Consider the following 19055-nt stretch of genomic DNA (forward strand, 5'->3'; position numbering starts at 1 on the left):
ATTGGGGGAGAGTAAGTGGGGAGTATGGAGTAAGGTGTATATAAACTTATATGTGACAGTCTGACTTGATTTGTAAACGTTCCCTTGAAGCTCAATAAAAGTTAAAAAAAAAAAAAAAGACGCATTGCATTGGGCAATCAGCTGCAAAGACCTCTTTAAAATGTTGAAAAGCAAAGATGTCGCTGTGAAAACTAAGGTGCATCTGATCCAAGCCAGTCACCTCATATGCGTGCGAAAGCTGGACAGTGAATAAGGCAGACTGAAGAAGACTTGACGCCTTTGAATGGTGGTGTTGGGGAAGAATATTGAATAAACCATGGACGGCCAAAAGAACGAACAAATCTGTCTTGGAAGAAATACAACCAGAATGGTCCTTAGAAGCAAGGATGGCGAGACTACATCTCACATACTTTGGACATGTTATCAGGAGGGACCGGTCTCTGGAGAAGGACATCATGCTTGGTAAAGTCAACGAGAAAGAGGAAGACCCTTAATGAGATGGATTGACACAGTGGCTGCAACAATGGGCTCAAGCATAACAAGGATTGTGAGGATGGTGCAGGACCAGGCAGTGTTTCGTTCTGTTGTACATAGAGTAGCTATGAGTCAGAACCAACTTGACGGCACCTAAAAACAACAACATGATCCAGGAAACGAAAACTGAAATATCTATTTGAACCGGTATTGTATTCTTATTAACTGATTATTCTATGGCAAACTGACTCAAGAAGAATTAGAAAATCTAAATAGACCTATAATGCTTTATGACATTGAGATAGCAGTTTAAATCCTCCCTTATAGAGAATCCACCACATATCTGTCGGTTTTTTGTACTGTAGTGGCTTGCATGTTGCTAGGATGCTGGAAGCTATGTCACCAGTATTTCAGATAGAAGCAGAGTCACCCATGGTGGACAGGTTTCAGCAGAACTTGCAGACTAATACAGATGAGGAAGAAAGGCCTGGTGATCTAGTTTAGAAAATTAGCCAGTGAAAAGTGTGGATCACAAAATGTTGCCTGAGACTTCCACTTGCTTACTTTGTGGACGTGTCATCAAGAGGGACTGCTCAATGGAGAAGGACATCATGTTTGGTAAAGTGAAGGACAAGCAAAGGTGAGAGAAACCCTCAATAAGATGGGTTGACACAATGGCTGCAACAACGGACTTAAGCATATCAACAATCATGAAGATGGCACAGGACGGGGCAGCATTTTGTTCTGTTATACATGGGCTTGCCATGAGTTGGAGCCAACTTGAAGGCAACTAACAATATGGTGACCACATATGTGTAGAGTAGAACTGCTTCATGGTGTTTTCAAGCTGATGTTTCAAAACGGATCCCCAGGCATGTCTTCCAAGGTATCTCTGGGTAGGTTTGAACCACCAATGTTTCAGTTAGTAGTCTAGTGCTTAACCGTTTGCCCAGGTCACCATGAGTCAGAATCGACTCAGTGGCAACTGACAACAAAACAACATAAAATTCTGGGGCCGAACAGTTTTACAGATAAGTCTACCAAACATTCAAGGAACAATAAATTTCAAGCTTAAACTCATCAAAGAATAGAAAAAAGGAACACTTCCCAACTACTCTCTAAAGATGGAATAGCCCTAACGGCAGAGTGGTGAAAAGCTACAGCTGCTAACCAAAAGGTCAGCAGTTTGAGTCCACCAGCTGCTATTTGGAAACCCTGTGGGGCAGTTCTACCCTGTCCTATAAGGTTGCTATGAGTTGGAATCAACTCAATGGCAACGGGTTTTTTTGTTTGTTTTTTATAGCCTTGGTAATGCAACCAGAATGGGATAATACAGGAAAGGACGATTATGGGCTGGTTTTATATTTGAACATAGATGTAAAATTCCCAAAGGAAGTGTTAACAAATGGAATCCCACAGTTTATAAAAAGGTAATATATCATGATCAAGTTGGGCTTACCCCGGGATTGTTGAGTCTTGTTTAGCATTAGAAAATCTAATAATATTGTTCACTGCGTTCACTGTTTAGAAGGGGAAAATACATGATCTTAAAGGTGGAAATTTTTTAAAATAATGTTTTATTGATGTTTTGGTGAAAGTTTACACAGCAAGTAAAATTACCATTTGACAATTTCTGCACAAATTATTCAGTGACATTAGTTACATTTATCACAATCTGTCAACTTTTTTTTTTAACAGTTTCAATTTAGTGACATTGGTTACATTGTTCAAGTTGTACAACCATTCTTACCCTCCTTTTCTGAGTTGTGTATCCCTCGTTAATGTAAACTCACTAACCCCTAAGGTTCCTAGCCAATCTTTCAAGTTGCTGTTGTCATGGATTGAATTGTGTCCCCCAAAAACTATGTGTCAACTTGGTTAGGCCATGATTCCCAGTATTGTGTGGTTGTCCTCCATTTTGTGATTGTAATCTTATGTTGAGAGGATTAGGGTGGGATTGTAACACCACCCTTACTCGGGTCACCTCCCTGATCCAAAGTAAAGGGAGTTTCCCTGGGGTGTGGCCTGCACCATCTTTTATCTCTCAAGAGATAAAAGGAAAGGGAAGCAAACAGAGAGTTGGGGACCTCATACTACCAAGAAAGCAGCACCAGGAGCAGAGCACATCATTTGGACACGGGGCCCCTGTGCCTGAGAAGCTCTTCAACCAGAAGATTGAGGACAAGGACCTTCCTCCAGAGCCAACAGAGAAAGCCTTCCCCTAGAGCCAACGCCCTGAATTTGGATTTGTAACCTACTAGACTGTGAGAAAATAAATTTCTCTTTGTTAAAGCCATCCACTGTGGTATTTCTGTTATGGCAGCACTAGATGACTAGGACATATTCCTATATAGATAGTTCTTAAAAGAACATAATGTTCAAGGCAGACCTTTTTTTTTTTTTTTACTAGTTAAGCTAAACTATTGTTCGGTTTTAAGAAGACTTTAAGGGATATTTTTGGTTTAAGGTTTAAAGATTATCTCATGGCAGTAATTTCAGGAAGTCTAGAGTCTATGAGAATTTGGAAAATCTGTTCTGCATTTTCTTCCTTTGATAAGAATTCTTCTATAGAATCTTTGATCAAAATATTCAGTAATGGTAGTCATTCAGTTCTCCTGGGCTCATGGCAAAGGAGGCAGTTGTTCATGGAGGCAATTAGTCAAACATTTCATATCCTCCTCCTATTCCTGACCGCGCTTCTTCTTCTGTTGCTCCAGGTGAATAGAGACCAATTGTTGTGCCTTGAATGGCCACTAGCAAGCCTTTAAGACCCCAGACCCTACACAAGAACTAGGAGATAGAACAGAAGCCCTAAAAACGTTATTAGGCTAGTTCACTGGAATGTTCCATGAAACCATGACCCTAAACCTCCAAACTAAGTGTAATGGATTGAATTGTATCCCCCAAAAATGTGTGTATCAGTTTGGCTGGGCCATCATGACTCCTGGTATTATGTGATTGTCCAGCATTTTATCATCTGGTGTGATTTTCCTATGTGTTGTAAATCCTGCCTTTGTGATAGTAATGAGTGGGGATGGACAGCAGTCATGTTGATGAGGCAGGACTCAATCTACAGGATTGGATTGTGTCTTGAGCCAGTTTCTTTTGGAATATAAAAGAGAGAAGCGAGCAGAGAGACAGAGGGACCTCATAATACCAAGAGAGCAGTGCTGGGAGCAGAGGATGTCCTTTGGACCCATGGTTCCTGCACAGAGAAGCTCCTAGTCAGGGAAAGATTGATGAGGACCTTCGTCCAGAGCCAACAGAAAGAAAGCCTTCCCCTGGAGCTGACACCGTGAGTTTGGACTTTTAGCCTACTTTACTGTGAGGAAATAAATTTCTCTTTGTTGGAGCGATTACTAGATAACTAGGACACCAAAGAACCAAATCCCATAAGGTATTTGGTTGTACATTAGCAGCCTCAGCAGCTACTCTTTTTTTTTTTTGGTCATTGTTGTAAATATACATATCACACAACTTTTGTACATCTGCAAAAAATTCAGCTTTTTACAGGTGTACAACTTATTGACAGCAATTACAATAATTGGCTATGCAACCCTACCCTTAACCAGTGCAATTTTTCCGTCACTGTTAACCCCCCTTTTGCCCTTCCCTCCCATCCCTAAAAAAAAAAGACCCTGGTAACCACTAATAAACTTATTTCTATATATGTTTGCCTTATCTTTTTATGTAAATAATATAACACAATATATGTCCTTTTGTGATTGGCTTATGTCATTCTGCATAACGTCTTCAAGCCCCATCCATACTGTATCACTTATGAAGAACTTCATTTCTCCTGCTGGCTGAGTAGTATTCCATTGTATGTATGCTTTACATTTTGTTTACCCATTCATCTGTTGATGGATGGGCACTTAGGTTGTTTCCACCTTTTGGATATTGTGAGTAGTGTTACAATGAATACTGGCGTGCAAGTCTCTTTTTGAGTCTCTGCTTTCAAGTCTTTGGGGTATATATCTAGCAGTAGAATTGCTGGGTCATGTGGTAGTTCTATTTTTAGTTTATTGAGTTTTCCCCAGTGGCTGTACCATTTTGCATTCCCACCAGCAATGAATAAGGGTTCCAATTTCCCCACATTCTCACCAACATTTTTTTTTTTTAATCTTAGCCTTCATAATGGGAGTAAAATTGTATCTCATCGTGGTTTTGATTTGCATCTCTGATATAGGGTCACTATGAGTCAGAATCGACTCTACTGAGGTGGGTTTGGTTTGGTTTTTTGGATGGCTAATGACCTTGGGCATCTTTTCATGTGTTTGGTAGCCATTTGAATGTTCTCTTTGGTGACATGCCTATTCAAGTCCTTTGTAAATTTTATCAGTGGACTATTTGTCTTTTTGTTGTTAAGTTGTCAAAGGTTTATGTATATTTTGGTTATTAGATTCAGGTTGAGTATATGGTTTTTGAGGATATTCTCCCAGTCAGCAGCCTATCTTTTCATTTTTTGGTAGAATCTTTGGATGAACAAATGTTTTAAATTTTATGAAGTCCCATTTATTTATTTTTTCATTTGATGTTTGTGCTTTTGTTATTATATTAGGTAATCCATTGTTGAAAGCTAGGCCTGACAGTATTCCCCTGCTTGTTCTTCTAAGAATTTATGGTTTTAGTTTTCACATTTAGGTCCTTAATCCATGTCTTAGGCTGGGTTCTCTAGAGAAGCAAAACCAGTGAAGCGTATATGTATGCGTGTGTGTGTGTATACATATGTATATGTATATATGTATACATACAGAGAGAGAGAGAAAGTGAGGGAGAGATATCAAGGAAATGGCTCATGTGGTTGCAGAGGCTGTAAAGTCCCAAGTACATGGATCAGGCTGTAGGCGTCTGACTCACATAGCTTCAGGGGCCAATGGATCCCAAGATCGGCAAGTAAGACGGCAGGCTGCTGGCTCACAGGATGTAAAGGCTGCCGAATGCCAAGATCTGCAGGTAAGCTGCTAGCTCAAGTCCCAAGAACCAGAGATCAGATGAACAGGAGCCAGCTGCAGCATCCAGAGCGAGCAAAAGTCAGCCAGCTTTCTCCAGAAAGTCCATATATATTGGATACAGGCCACACCCTCAAGGAAACTCCCTTTCAATTGATTGGCTGCTTATAGCAGATCTCATCTTGGAGGTGATTACATTGTGTCCAATCTCATTATGAAGATGATTACATCATTACATAGCTCTCAAACTATATCATTACTGCTAAACCACAGAGAATCATGGCCCAGCCAAGTTGATACACAACCTTAATGATCACAGTCCACCCCTTGTCAATTTGGCACCTGTACACATCTCCCTAAACCATACACAGTCTCCAAATAAAAACAATTATAGAGTCATACTTGTGCCTAACATGATACAACTAACACACATACAACTGAAGATGCACTAGCCCTATTTACATCTCATATAAATGAAGAAAACAGAAATATTTGATGCTCTTGTAGAAGGGAGAAATACTCAAACAATTACAGTCCTGATTTCTGCAACTGCTCACATGGTCATAGCTGATATTTAGAACTATCTTCCACCACCCATTCCATATTCCCTTTACCCTTAGCAAGCACTTCAACTGATCATGGTTCTTTGCGTGGTGGGGTTACCGAAACCTTTATTCCTGAAGGGTCTGGGCCATTAGTAGCCATGTTGGAATTAGATTGCTGTAGTTTTCCATTGACTTTAATCACAATAGTACTAAGAGACATCCTAAGAGACCTCCTGCATTCCAGACATACTCTTCTTTACCTCTATTATGTAATATCAATCTGATTTCCTCCTGGTGATCAGGATCAATCACACCAACCAGTATAGTAACTTCCTTCTTTGCCTGTTGATCCACAGGCATGAAGAGCCCAAAGTGACCAGATGGCATCCTTAACTTCCCAGTTCAATGGAATCAGTGTTGTATCTCCTGGTGAGAGCATTCCCCATTTTGGAACCAAGACTTCTGGACCTGCAGAGCATAGGATCATGAGGACAGGAAGGAAAAATTTTGCAAGTGGGCCACTAGGGATAATAGTGGTTGGTGCAACTCCCATTGTCACCCCTTGAATTCTGGACCCATGAATCCTGGCACTGGGAGAAACAGCACCGTGTGTTGGATGCTAGTTTAGAGCATATGCAGCTTCCTGGAGAACATTGCCCCAACCCTGCAAGGTATTGCCACCTAGCTGGTGCTCCAATTGTCTTTAAAAGGCCATTCCATCGCTCTACCAAGCCAGCTGCTTCAGGATGATGGAGAACATGGTATGACCAGTGAATTCCATGAGCATGGGCCCATTGCTGCACTTCATTTGCTATAAAGTGAGCCCCTTGATCCAGAGTGGTGCTGGGGATACCATGACAGTAGCTAAGGCATTCTATAAGTCCATGAATGGTAGTTTTGGAAGAAGCACTGTATGCAGGGAAGGAAAATCCATATTCAGAGTAAGTGTATTCTAGTAAGGAAAAAATATTGCCCTTTCCACGATGGAAGCATTCTAGTGTAACCAACCTGCCACCAGGTTGCTGACTGATCACCTCAAGGACTGGTGCTGTATCAGAGACTCAGTGTTGGTGTCGGCTGCTGGCAGATTGGGCTCTCAGCAGTGGCTGTAGCCAAGTCAGCCTTGGTGAGTGGAAGTACATGTTGCTGAGCCCATACATAACCTCCATCCCTGCCACCATGGCCACTTGGTTCATGAGTCCATTGAGCAATGACAAGAATGGCTGAGGAAAGAGGATAACTAGTTCTCACAGAATGTATCATCTTATCCACTTGATTGTTAAAATCATCCTCTGCCAAGGTCACTCTTTGGAGAGCATTCACATGAGACACAAATATCTTCACTTCTTTCTCATACTTCCTTGTCATCAATTTTCTAAATCATGTTTCTTCCGAGTCCCTGACCATCCAACCAAACCATTGGCAACAACCCCTGAATCAGTAAACAATCACACATCTGGCCCATTTCTCCTTCCAAGCAAAATGAACGACCAGGTCCAATGATCAAAGTTATGCCCATTGGGAGGATCTCCCTTCACCACTGTCCTTCAGTGAGGTCCCAGAAAGAGGCTATAGTGCTGCCGCTGTCCACTTTTGAATGGTGCCTGAACATCACACCCAACCATCTATAAACCAGGCATGCGTTTTCTCTCCAGTTAACTGATCATAAGGAATTCCCCATGAGGCCATAGGTGCAGACTACAGGAGGGCAGATAATGTGAAAAGAGTGGAGACCATGGTCATTTGGGCCACTTCCTCATGCAACTTACTTTGCCTTCAGGTCCTGCTAGGGCCTGATCTCATATATACTACTTCCATTTAACAACAGAGTGCTGCTGTGCACGTCTGACTTTATTACTCTAAGGATCAAACAACACTCAGTTTTTGATGGGCAGCTCAGGCCACATGGTGACTTGGTGGCACATGATTAAGAGCTTAGTCTCTATAAAGGCCAAGTAACAAACCAAAAGATATTTTTCAAAAGTAGAGTAGTTATCTGTAGAAGATGGCAGAGCTTTGCTCCAAAATCCTAAGGGTCTGTGCTGTGACTCACCAATAGAGACTTTCCAAAGACTGCAAACAGTATCTTTAAGAGCCATAGACACTTCAAGCACCATTGGATCAGCCATATCATATGGCCCAAGTGACAAAGTGGCTTGCATGGCAGCCTGAACCTATTGCAGAACCTTCTTTTGGTCTGGGCCCTACTCAAAACTAGCAGCTTTTTTTTTTTTTTTAATAATTTTTATTGTGCTTTAAGTGAAAGTTTACAAATCAACTCAGTCTCTCACACAAAAACTTATATACACCTTGCTACATACTCCCAATTACTCTCCCCCACTCTCTCCATCCACTGTCTCTTTTCATGTCCATTTTGCCAGCTTCTAACTCCCTTTACCCTCTCATCTCCCCTCCAGGCAGGACATGCCAACATAGTCTCAAGTGTCCACCTGATCCAAGAAGCTCACTCCTTACCAGCATCCCTCTCCAATCCATTGTCCAGTCCAATCCGTGTCTGAAGAGTTGGCTTCGGGAATGCTTCCTGTTCTGGGCCAACAGAAGGTCTGGGGGCAAAACTAGCAGCTTTTTGAGTCACTTGATAAATAAGCCCAAGTAGCACACTCAGATGAAGGATATGTTGCCTCCAAAATCCCAAGAGGATAACCCTGCATTGTGCCTCCTTTTTAGTTGTGAAAGGGGCTAGATGCAATAACTTCTTTTTCACTTAAGGAACAGCTCAATATGCCCCACACCGCAGGACCTCTAGAAATGTTAGTGAGGTAGAAGGAGCTTGAATTTTTGTCAAATTAATTTCCCACCTTCTAGCAAACAAATATTTTACCAATAAGCCCAGTCACACTTCTTCCTTAGTAGACCCAAACAACATAATGTCATCAATGTAATGGACCAGTGTGATGTGTTGTAGAAGGGAAAGGTGATCAAGGTCCCTGCAGACTAAATTATGACATAGAGCTGGAGAGTTGAAAACCTCTTGAGGTAGGACAGTAAAGGTGTATTACTGGCCTTGCCAGCTGAAGGCAAACTGCTTCTGGTAGTCCTTTGAAACAGGTATGGAAAAAGGCATTTGCCAAATCAATACCTGCATACCAGGTACCAGGAGATGTATAAATTTGGTCAAGAAATTAAACCATATCTGAAACAGCAGCTGCAATTGGGGCCACTACCTAGTTAAGTTTTCAATAATCTGCTGTCGTTCTTCTAGATCCATCTGTTTTTTGCACAGGACCAATAGGCAAACTGAATGAGGCTGTGGTGGGAATCACCACCCCTGCATCCTTCAGGTATTTGATGGTGTAAGTAAACTCTGCAGTCCCTCCAGGAATGTGGTACTGCTTTTGGTTTACTATTTTCCTAGGTAGGGGCAGTTCTAATGGTTTTGACTGGGCTTTTCCTACCATAATAGCTCTCACTCCACTTTTCAGAGATCCAATGTGGGGGTTCTGCCAGTTTGTATATCTATTCCAATTATGCATTCTGGAACTGAGCACATCACTACAGGAAGGGTTGGGGACCCACTGGACACACTGTGAGTCGAATCTGAGCTAAGACTCCATTAATAACCTGAACTCCATACACACCCACTATGACTAGCGGGCCACAGTGGCATTTTGGATCTCCTGGAATTAGTGTCAGTTCAGAGGCAGTATTCAGTAACCCCCCAAAAGTCTAATTATTTCCTTTTGCCCAATGAACAGCTACTCTTGTAAAAGGCCATAGATCCCCTTGGGGAAGGCTAGAAGAAAGATTAGCAGTATAAATTTTGGGGAGTGTAGTGGGGTCCTTCATCAAGGGAACCTGGCCTCCCCTTCTTCAATCAGGGGCTGTGAGTATGTAAACTGGCTCGGGTCTGGAAATTGAGCGGCCATGACTCTCTAGTCTGGTGATTCAAGTTAGACTGCTGCTCACTTGACCTAGATTTCTTCCACTTGTACAGATCAAGTAAATATTTAGTAGATTTACCAACTATTTCATTCCTAGGGACACCATGACTAAGCAGCCAATGCCATACATATGAGTCAGATTATTCTGATTACTGCTTTGACTCCACTGTCCATTACAGTAACCACGCCTACCTTGTCTTTGTCAATTGAGTGCTGCCACTTGGCCCTTATCACCACAGGGTCCAATCAGCCCCATTGTAGTTAAAAACCAAACCAAACCCAGTGCTAGGAGTCGATAGTTAGCTGTCTTAATTCAGTTAGGGCAGTTCCCACTGTTAAATCAACTTACATTAAATAACAATCACAGAGTCTTCAAGGGTACTGTGGCTCCCTTCACAAATTTGTTCCTCACCATTGTGATAAAAGGTGTGTCCTCTGGGCACTCCATGTGTGAGTCTGTGGGCCTACCCTGATAAATACACTGTAATATACCAATTTCCCTAAGCCTTTTGATTCCTTCTTCTACAGTATACCAAGTCAAGTCTGACATTTCAACTTAATTTACTGTGGGCAACCCCATAATCCATACTTCAGTGAACCAAACAAATAAACTTCGAGATCCTTTCCTGACCTCTCGAGCTGAAACATTAAATAATCTGTGCTTAGTGAGCCCGTGTCACTAAACTCAGACTGATCCAACTTTATGTTCCTTGCTCCGTTATCCCAAACCCTTAATCACCATTCCCACACATAGACCCCAGGTTTGTTTGTACATATTAGTAAAGTCAAGCAGTTCTTTTAGACTGTAGCATGCCTCCTTCTGAGTCATGCTTTGTTCTTCACCTTTTGAGACTTGTTGGCAATTAAGTCTAATTATAGGTCTAGAGGAAACGCTGGTGGCGTAGTGCTTAAGATCTACGGCTGCTAACCAAAAGGTTGGCAGTTTGAATCCACCAGATGCTCCTTGGAAACCCTATGGAGCAGTTCTACTCTGCCCTATAGGGCTGCTATGAGTTAGAATCGACTCTACTGCAGTGGGTTTGGTTTTTATGGTTTATAGGTCTAGAAGCAAAAATGTGTGGTAGGGATGTGTTCTGAGAGCATTTAGCTACATAGTCTAAGCCATGTGCCTCAGGTGATTCCCCAGGCAATGACTCAGATGGCTTCCAGCGATGACTCAGACAATGACTCTTCAAACACAGCTGAGCTAGTCCCATCAGATGGGGGTGGAAGGGCTAATGGCTTTACTGGGGAGGGTGGCTTAGCAGACAAAGATGGAGTGATCTCTTGAAATGAGAGTAAGCAGGATTGTTCTGTTGGTGAGTGATTCAACAGAATTTAGGGGCCCAGTGTCCCCAGCTTCCTGATTATCTACCCACATGTCCCCATCCCAAGTTTCAGGATCCCATTTCTTCCCAATGAATACCCTCACTTTAACTTCAGACACCATTTGAGGTTGGGAATCCAATTGGCATCGTAATTTCAGCCACTCTTACAATAAGACTGGGTGTGGTTTTTGACAATATCGCCTCTGTTACTACAAGAAATAAGGCCTTCTTTCAGAGCACAAGTGGAAACTTTGAGTTCGTTTATGCAGTGATTGAGCTATGATTCTGAAGCCCTGAGCCCATCTTTTTCTTTTACCACTTTGTCTAGCGAAAGTAGGACCAACCAACCAGCTTCCTTATACATCTCATCCTGGCAATGTTGTAGAGGGTATCAGACATGTGATCGACCAGAGCCTTGCCTCTCACGAATACCTGAACTCTTGGTGGTGATATTTTGGATATTTCTGTTGCCACCTCACACCATGGATTAGCAGTGCCCTGTTTACTACTGGAAGCAGAGTCATCAACATCTTTAAGACTAACCACAATTGACAAGTAATTTAGAGAGCTCATCTCTAGAACTACTCCCTGGTACCAAATGTCTCAGGCTGGATTTTCTACAGAAGCAAAACCATGAAGAGTATATAGGGAGACTTAGTAACAGAGATTTATGTCAAGGAAATGGCTCACACAATTGTATAGGCTGCAAAGTCCCAAGCCCACAGATCAGGCTGGCAGTTTCTCCTGGCTCAAATGGCCGCAGGGGCCAAGGGATCCCGAGATTGGCAGGTAAGATGGCAGACCACTGGCTCACAGGCTGTGAATGCTGTGAATCCTAAGATTGGTAAGTAAGCTGCTAGCTCAAGTCCCAAGAACTGGGGGTCAGGTGAATAGGAGCCAGCAGCAGGATCCAGACCTAGCAAAAGCCAGCCAGTTTTGCCAGGCAGTCCACATATATTGGATGCAGGCCACACCTACTCCCCCAAAGATATTCCCTTTCAACTGATTGGCTGCTCATAGCAGATCTCATCATTGAGGTGATTGAGTCATATGAGATCTCATTAAGGAGATGACTGCATTATTATGTAGCTGCCAAACTACATCATAACTGCCAAACCACTGAGAATCGTGGTTCAGGCAAGTTGACACACGACCTTAACCATCGCAATCCATTTTGAATTTGTTTTTGTGTATGGTGTGAGGCATGGATCCTGTCTCATTTTGCTGCACGTGGAAATCCAGTTTTCCCAGAACCATTTATTGAATAGACTTTTCTTTCCCCACTGAATAGACTTAGCTCACTCGTCAAAAATCAGCTGACCATAGATGTGAGGGTATATTTCTGGACTTTCAATTCTATTCCATTGGTTTGTATGTCTATTGTTATACCAGTACCAGATTGTTTTGATTACTGTAGCTGTAGTATGTTTTGAAATTGGGAAGTGTGAGTCATCCTACTTTGTTCTTCTCTTTCAGCATTGTTTTAGCTTTTTGGGGCCTCTTGCCCTTCCATATAAAGTTGAGGATTTGTTTCTGTTTTCTGTAAAGAAGGCTGTAGTAATTTTGATTGGGATTGAGTTGAATCTATAGATTGCTTTGGTTAGTATTCACATCTTAACAATATTAAGTCTTTTAATTTGTGAACATGGAATATCTTACACTTATTTAAGCCTTCTTTAATCTCTTTCAGCAGAGTTTTATAGTTTTCACATCCCTGGTTAGATTTATTCCTAGGTATTTTATTCTCTTAGATGCTATTATAGATCAAATCGTTGCCCTAATTTCCCTTTCAGATTTCTCATTTCTGGTTTATAGAAACTCAATTGATTTTTGTTTGTTGGCATTTTACCCTGAAACTTTTCTAAATTGCTCTATTAGCTCTAGAAGTTTTTTGTGGACTTTTTGGGATTTTCTATATATAGGATCATATCTTCTTCAAACAGAGACAATTTCACCATTTTTTTCCAATCTGGATACCTTTTATTTCTTTTTTGTTTATTATTACTCTAGGACTTCTCATATAATGTTGAATAGAAGTGGTGAGAGTGGGTACCCTTGTCTTGTTCCTAATTTCAAGGTGAAATATCTCAGTCTTTCTCCGTTAAGTAAAATGCTGGCTGCTGGCTTTTCATATGTGCCCTAAATTATATTGGGGAATTTCTCTTTTATTCCAATCATCTTTAGGGTTTTTATCAAGAAAGGGTTCCACATTCATAGAGATGATCATCAAAAATAAAATGGAATGCATAAAGATCAGTATCCTAGGCATTAGTGAACTGAAATAAACTGGTACTGGCCATTTTGAATTGAATAAGCCTATGGCCTACTATGCCAGGAATGACAAATTGAAGAGGAATGGCCTCACATTCATCATTGAAAAGAACATTTCAAAATCTATCTTGTAGTACAGTGCTGTCAGTGATAGGATAATATCCATATGCCTACAAGAAAGACCAGTTAATATGACTATTATTCAAATTTACGCACCAACCACTAATGCCAAAGAAGAATAAGTTGAAGATTTTTACAAATTTCTGCAGTCTGAAATTGATCAAACATGCAATCAAGATGCATTGATAATTACTGGTGACTGGAATGCAAAAGTTGAAAACAAAAGAGAACGATCAGTGGTTGGAAAATATGACCTTGGTGAGAGAAATGATGCTGGAGATCATATGATAGAATTTTGCAAGACCAAGGACTTCTACATTGAAATACTATTTTCAACAACATAAATGGCAACTATACACGTGGAATTCATCAGATGGAAAACACAGAAATGGAATTGACTACATCTGTGGAAAGAGACAATGTTGAAGCTCAATATTATCAGTCAGAAAAAGACAAGGGGCTGACTGAAGAACAGACCATCAATTGCTCCTGGCAATTTCAAGTTGAAGCTGAAGAAAATTACAGCAAGTCCATGAGAGCCAAAATATGTCCTTGAGTATATCCTACATGAATTTAGAGACCATCTCTCATGGATTTAATTGTGCCCCTCAAAAATATCTGTCAACTTGGCTAGGCCATGATTCTCAGTATTGTGTGATTGTCCACCATTTTGTCATCTGATGTGATTTCCCTATAAAATGTGTTTATGTGTTGTAAATCCTGTCTCTATGATGTTGATGAGATGGGATTAGTCCAAGTTATGTAAACTCAATCTATAAGATCAATCTGCAATTTAAGCCAATCTCTTTTGAGATATAAAAGAGAGAAGTGAGCAGAGAGACAGGGGGAGCACATACCACCAAGGAAGCAGTGCTGGGAGCAGAGTGTGTCCTTTGGAGAAGCTCCTAGACCAAGGGAAGATTGGTGACAAGGACCTTCCTCCAGAAGTGACTAAGAGAGAAAGCCTTCCCCTAGAGCTGGCACTTTGAATTTGAACTCCTAGCCTCTGAGAGAATAAATTTTTCCATGTTAAAGCCATCCATTTGTGGTATTTCTGTTATAGCAGCACTGGATGACTAAGACGCCATCTCAAGAATAGATTTGATGTATTGAGAACTAATGACCATAGATTACACGAGTTGTGGAATAACATCAAGAAACATGAAGAAGGCAAAAGGTCATTAAAAAGATGGGAAAGAAAGAAAAGGCCAAAATGGTTGACAGAAGAGACTCTGAAACTTGCTCTTCAATGCTGAGTAGCTGAAGCGAATGGAAGGAATGATGAAGTAAAAGAGCTGAACAGAGGATTTCAAGAGGCAGCCAGAGAAGACAAAGAGTAAAGTATTGTAATGAAACGTGCAAAGACCTGGAGTTAGAAAACCAAAAAGGAAAAACATGCTCAGCATTTCTCAAACTGAAAGAACTGAAGAAAAAATTCAGGCCTTGGGTTGCAATATCAAAGTTCTGCAGGGAAAATATTGAATAATGCAGGAGAAACAAAAGAAGGTGAAAGGAATATGTAGTCACTGTACCAAAAAGAATTGGTCAACGTTCAACCATTTCAGGAGGTAACATATGATCAAGAACTGATGGTACTGAAGGAAAAAGTCCAAGCTGCCCTAAAGGTATTGGTGAAAAACAAGGCTCCAGGAATTGACAAAATACCAACCGAAATGTTTCAACAAACAGATGCAGTGCTGGAAGAGCTCACTTGTCTATGATAAGAAATTTGGAAGACAGCTATCTGGCCAACTGACTGCAAGAGATCCATAATTGTGCCCATTCCACAAAGAAACGTGACCCAATAGAATGCAGAAATTATCGAACAATGTCATTAATATCACACACAAGTAAAATTTTGCAGAAGATGATTCAAAATCAGTTGCAGCAGTACATCGACAGGGAACTGCCAGAAATTCAAGCCAGGTTCAGAAGAGGACATGAAACAAGGGAAATCACTACTGATGTCAGATGGATCCTGGTTGAAAGCAGAGAATACCAGAAAGATATTTACCTGTGTTTTATTGGCTATGCAAAGGCATTCTACTGTGTGGATCATAATAAATTATTGATAACACTGTGAAGAATGGGAATTCCAAAACACTTGACTGTGCTCATGCAGAACCTGTACATAGAGGCAGTCTTTCAAATAGAACAAGGGGATAATGTGTGGCTTAAACTCAGGAAAGGTGTGTTTTGGGGTTGTATCCTTTCATCACATTTATTCAATCCATATGTTGAGCAAATAATCTGAAAAGTTGGACTATGTGAAAAAGAACGTGGTGTCAGGATTGAAGGAAGTCTCATTAACAACCTGTGATATGCAAATGACACAACCTTGTTTGCTGAAAGTGAAGTGGTCTTGAAGCACTTACTGACGAAGATCAAAGACTACATCCTTCAGTATGAATTGCACATGAACATAAAGAAAACAAAAATTCTCCATGTTCATGGATAGGTAGACTCAATATTGTGAAAATGTCAGTTCTACCCAAAGCAATCTGCAAATACAATGCAATCCCAATCCAAATACCAACAGCATTCTTTAACGAGATAGAAAAACTAACCATTAACTTTATATGGAAAGGAAAGAGGCCTCGGATAAGTAAAGCATTACTGAAGTAGAAGAACAGCTACAGTAGTCAAAATAACCTGGTACTGGTATAAAGACAGACACATTGACCAATGGAACAGAATCAAGAATCCAGATACAAATCCATCCACCTACAGTCACCTGATCTTTGACAAAGCCACAAAGTCCATTAAATGGGGGAAAAGGCAGTCTTTTTTAACAAATGGTGCTGGCAAAACTGGATGTCTATTTGTTAAAAAATGAAACAGTATCTATACCTCACACCATGCACAAAAACTACTTCAAGATATGTCAAAGACCTAAATATAAAGCCAAAGACTTTAAAATTCATGGAAGAAAAAATAGGGTGAACACTAGGGGCCCTAATATACAGCATAAATAGGATACAAACCATAATTAACAATACACAAACACCAGAAGATAAGATAGATAAATGAGATCTTCTAAAAATTAAACACTTATGCTCATCAAAAGACTTCACCAAAAGAGTTAAAAGAGAACCTACACATCCAACAAAGGTCTAATCTCTAAAATCTATAGGAAAACCAACACCTCTACAATAAAAAGACAAATAACCCAATTAAAAAATGGGCAAAGGGTATGAACAGATACATCACTAAAGAAGACATTCAGGTGGCCAACAGACACATGAGGAAATGCTCACCATCACTAGATGTTAGAGAAATGCAAATCAAAACTAGAAGGAAGGCCCTGGGCACCCTTTTAACTCAGTATTGAAGTCACTCCTGAGGTTCACCCTTCTGCCAAAGATTAGACAGTCCTATAAAACAAAACGGACAAAATGGGCACACCAACTCAGAGGCAAAGACTAGAAGATAGGAGGGGACAGGAAAGATGGTAATGGGAAACCCAAGGTTGAGAAGAGGAGATTATTGGCACGTCATGGTATTGGCAACCAGTTTCAAAACAATATATGTATTAATTGTTTAATGATAAACTAATTTGCTCTGTAAACCTTCATGTAAAGCACAATTAAAAAAAAAAAAAAGCCACACACAAAAACTACAATGTGGCACCACCTCATCCTAACATTTCTGGCACAAATCAAAAAATAGAAAATAAGTTTTGGAGAGGTTTTGAGGAGATTGGAATTCTTGTGCTCTGCTGGTGGAAATGCAAAATGGTACAACTATTTTGGAAAACGATATGGTGCTTCCTTAGAAAGCTAGAAATAGAAATACCATAGGATCCAGCAATCCCACTCCTAGGAATATATCCTAGAGAAATAAGAGCCGTCACACGAATAGACATATGCACACCGATGTTCGTTGCAGCATTGTTCACAATCGCAAAAAGATGGAAACAACGTAGATGTCCCTCAACAGATGAATGGATAAACAAGCTATAGTACCTACACACAATGGAATACTATGCAACAATAAAGAACAATGATGAATCTGTGAAGCATCTCACAATATTGGCAAACCTGGAGGGCATTACACTGAGTGAAATAAGTCAATCACAAAAGGACAAATGCTGTATGAGACCGCTATCATAAAAACACATGAAAATGTTTCCACATAGAAAGAAACAATCTTTGATGGTTACGAGTAAAGGGAGGGGTAGGGAGGGAAAACTTTGGTGAAGGGAAAGACAGTATGCAATTCTGGGTAGGTTGGCACAACTTGATCAGGGCAAAGTCATAGAAGCTTCACAGACACAACCAAATGCCCTAGAGGATCAAGGTAATGGGCTGAGAGGTGGGGACCATGGTGTCAGGGACATCTAGCTCAATTAGCATAACATAGTCTATAAAGAAATGGTTACATATCTCACTGTGATGAGTGGGGACGGGGGTCTCAAAAGCCTGTGAGTGGACCTAAACAAAAAACCTAAAACGATAAAGATTATGGAAGAAAAAATAGGAACAATGTTAGAAGCCCTAATACATGGCATTAACAGTATACGAAACATTACTAAAAATGCAGAAGAGAAACCAGATAACTGGGAGCTTCTAAAAATCAAACACCTATGCTCATCCAAAGACTTCACCAAAAGAGTAAAAAGACTACCTACAGATTGGGAAGAAATTTTTAGCTATGACATTTCCAATGAGCGCCTGATCTCGCAAACCTACTTGATTCTACAAAAACTCAGCTACAAAAAACAAACAACCCACTTTAAAAATGGGCAAAGGATATGAACAGGCACTTCACTAAAGAAGACATTCAGGCTGCTAACAGATACACATGGAAATGCTCAGGATCATTAGCCATTAGAGAAATGCAAATGAAAACTACAATGAGATACCATCTCAGTCCAACAAGGCTGGCATTAATCCAAAAAACACATAATGATAAATGTTGGAGAGGTTGTGGAGAGACTGGAACACTTATACACTGCTGGTGGGAATGTAAAATGGTACAACCACTTTGGAAATCAATTTGTCACTTCCTTAAAAAGCTAGAAATAAAAGTACCATACGATCCAGCAGTCCCACTCCTTGGAATATATCCTAGGGAAATAAGAACCTTTACATGAACAGATATATGCACACCCATGTTCACTGCAGCGCTGTTTACAATAGCAAAAAATTGGAAGCAACCAAGGTGCCCATCAACAGACGAATGGATAAACAAATTATGATATATTCACACAATGGAATACTATGCAATAATAAAGAACAATGATGAATCCATGAAACATTTCATAACATGGAGAAATCTGGAAGGCATTATGCTGAGTGAAATTAGTCAGTTGCAAAAGGACAAATATTGTATAAGACCATATTATAAGAACTCGAGAAATAGTTTAAACAGAGAAGAAAATATTCTTTTATGGTTACGAGAGGGGGGAGGGAGGGACGGAGGGAGAGGATGTTTCACTAATTAGATAGTTGATAAGTTTTA

The sequence above is a fragment of the Loxodonta africana genome, chromosome 15 (genome assembly GCF_030014295.1).
Source record: "Loxodonta africana isolate mLoxAfr1 chromosome 15, mLoxAfr1.hap2, whole genome shotgun sequence".
Lineage (NCBI taxonomy): Eukaryota > Metazoa > Chordata > Mammalia > Proboscidea > Elephantidae > Loxodonta > Loxodonta africana.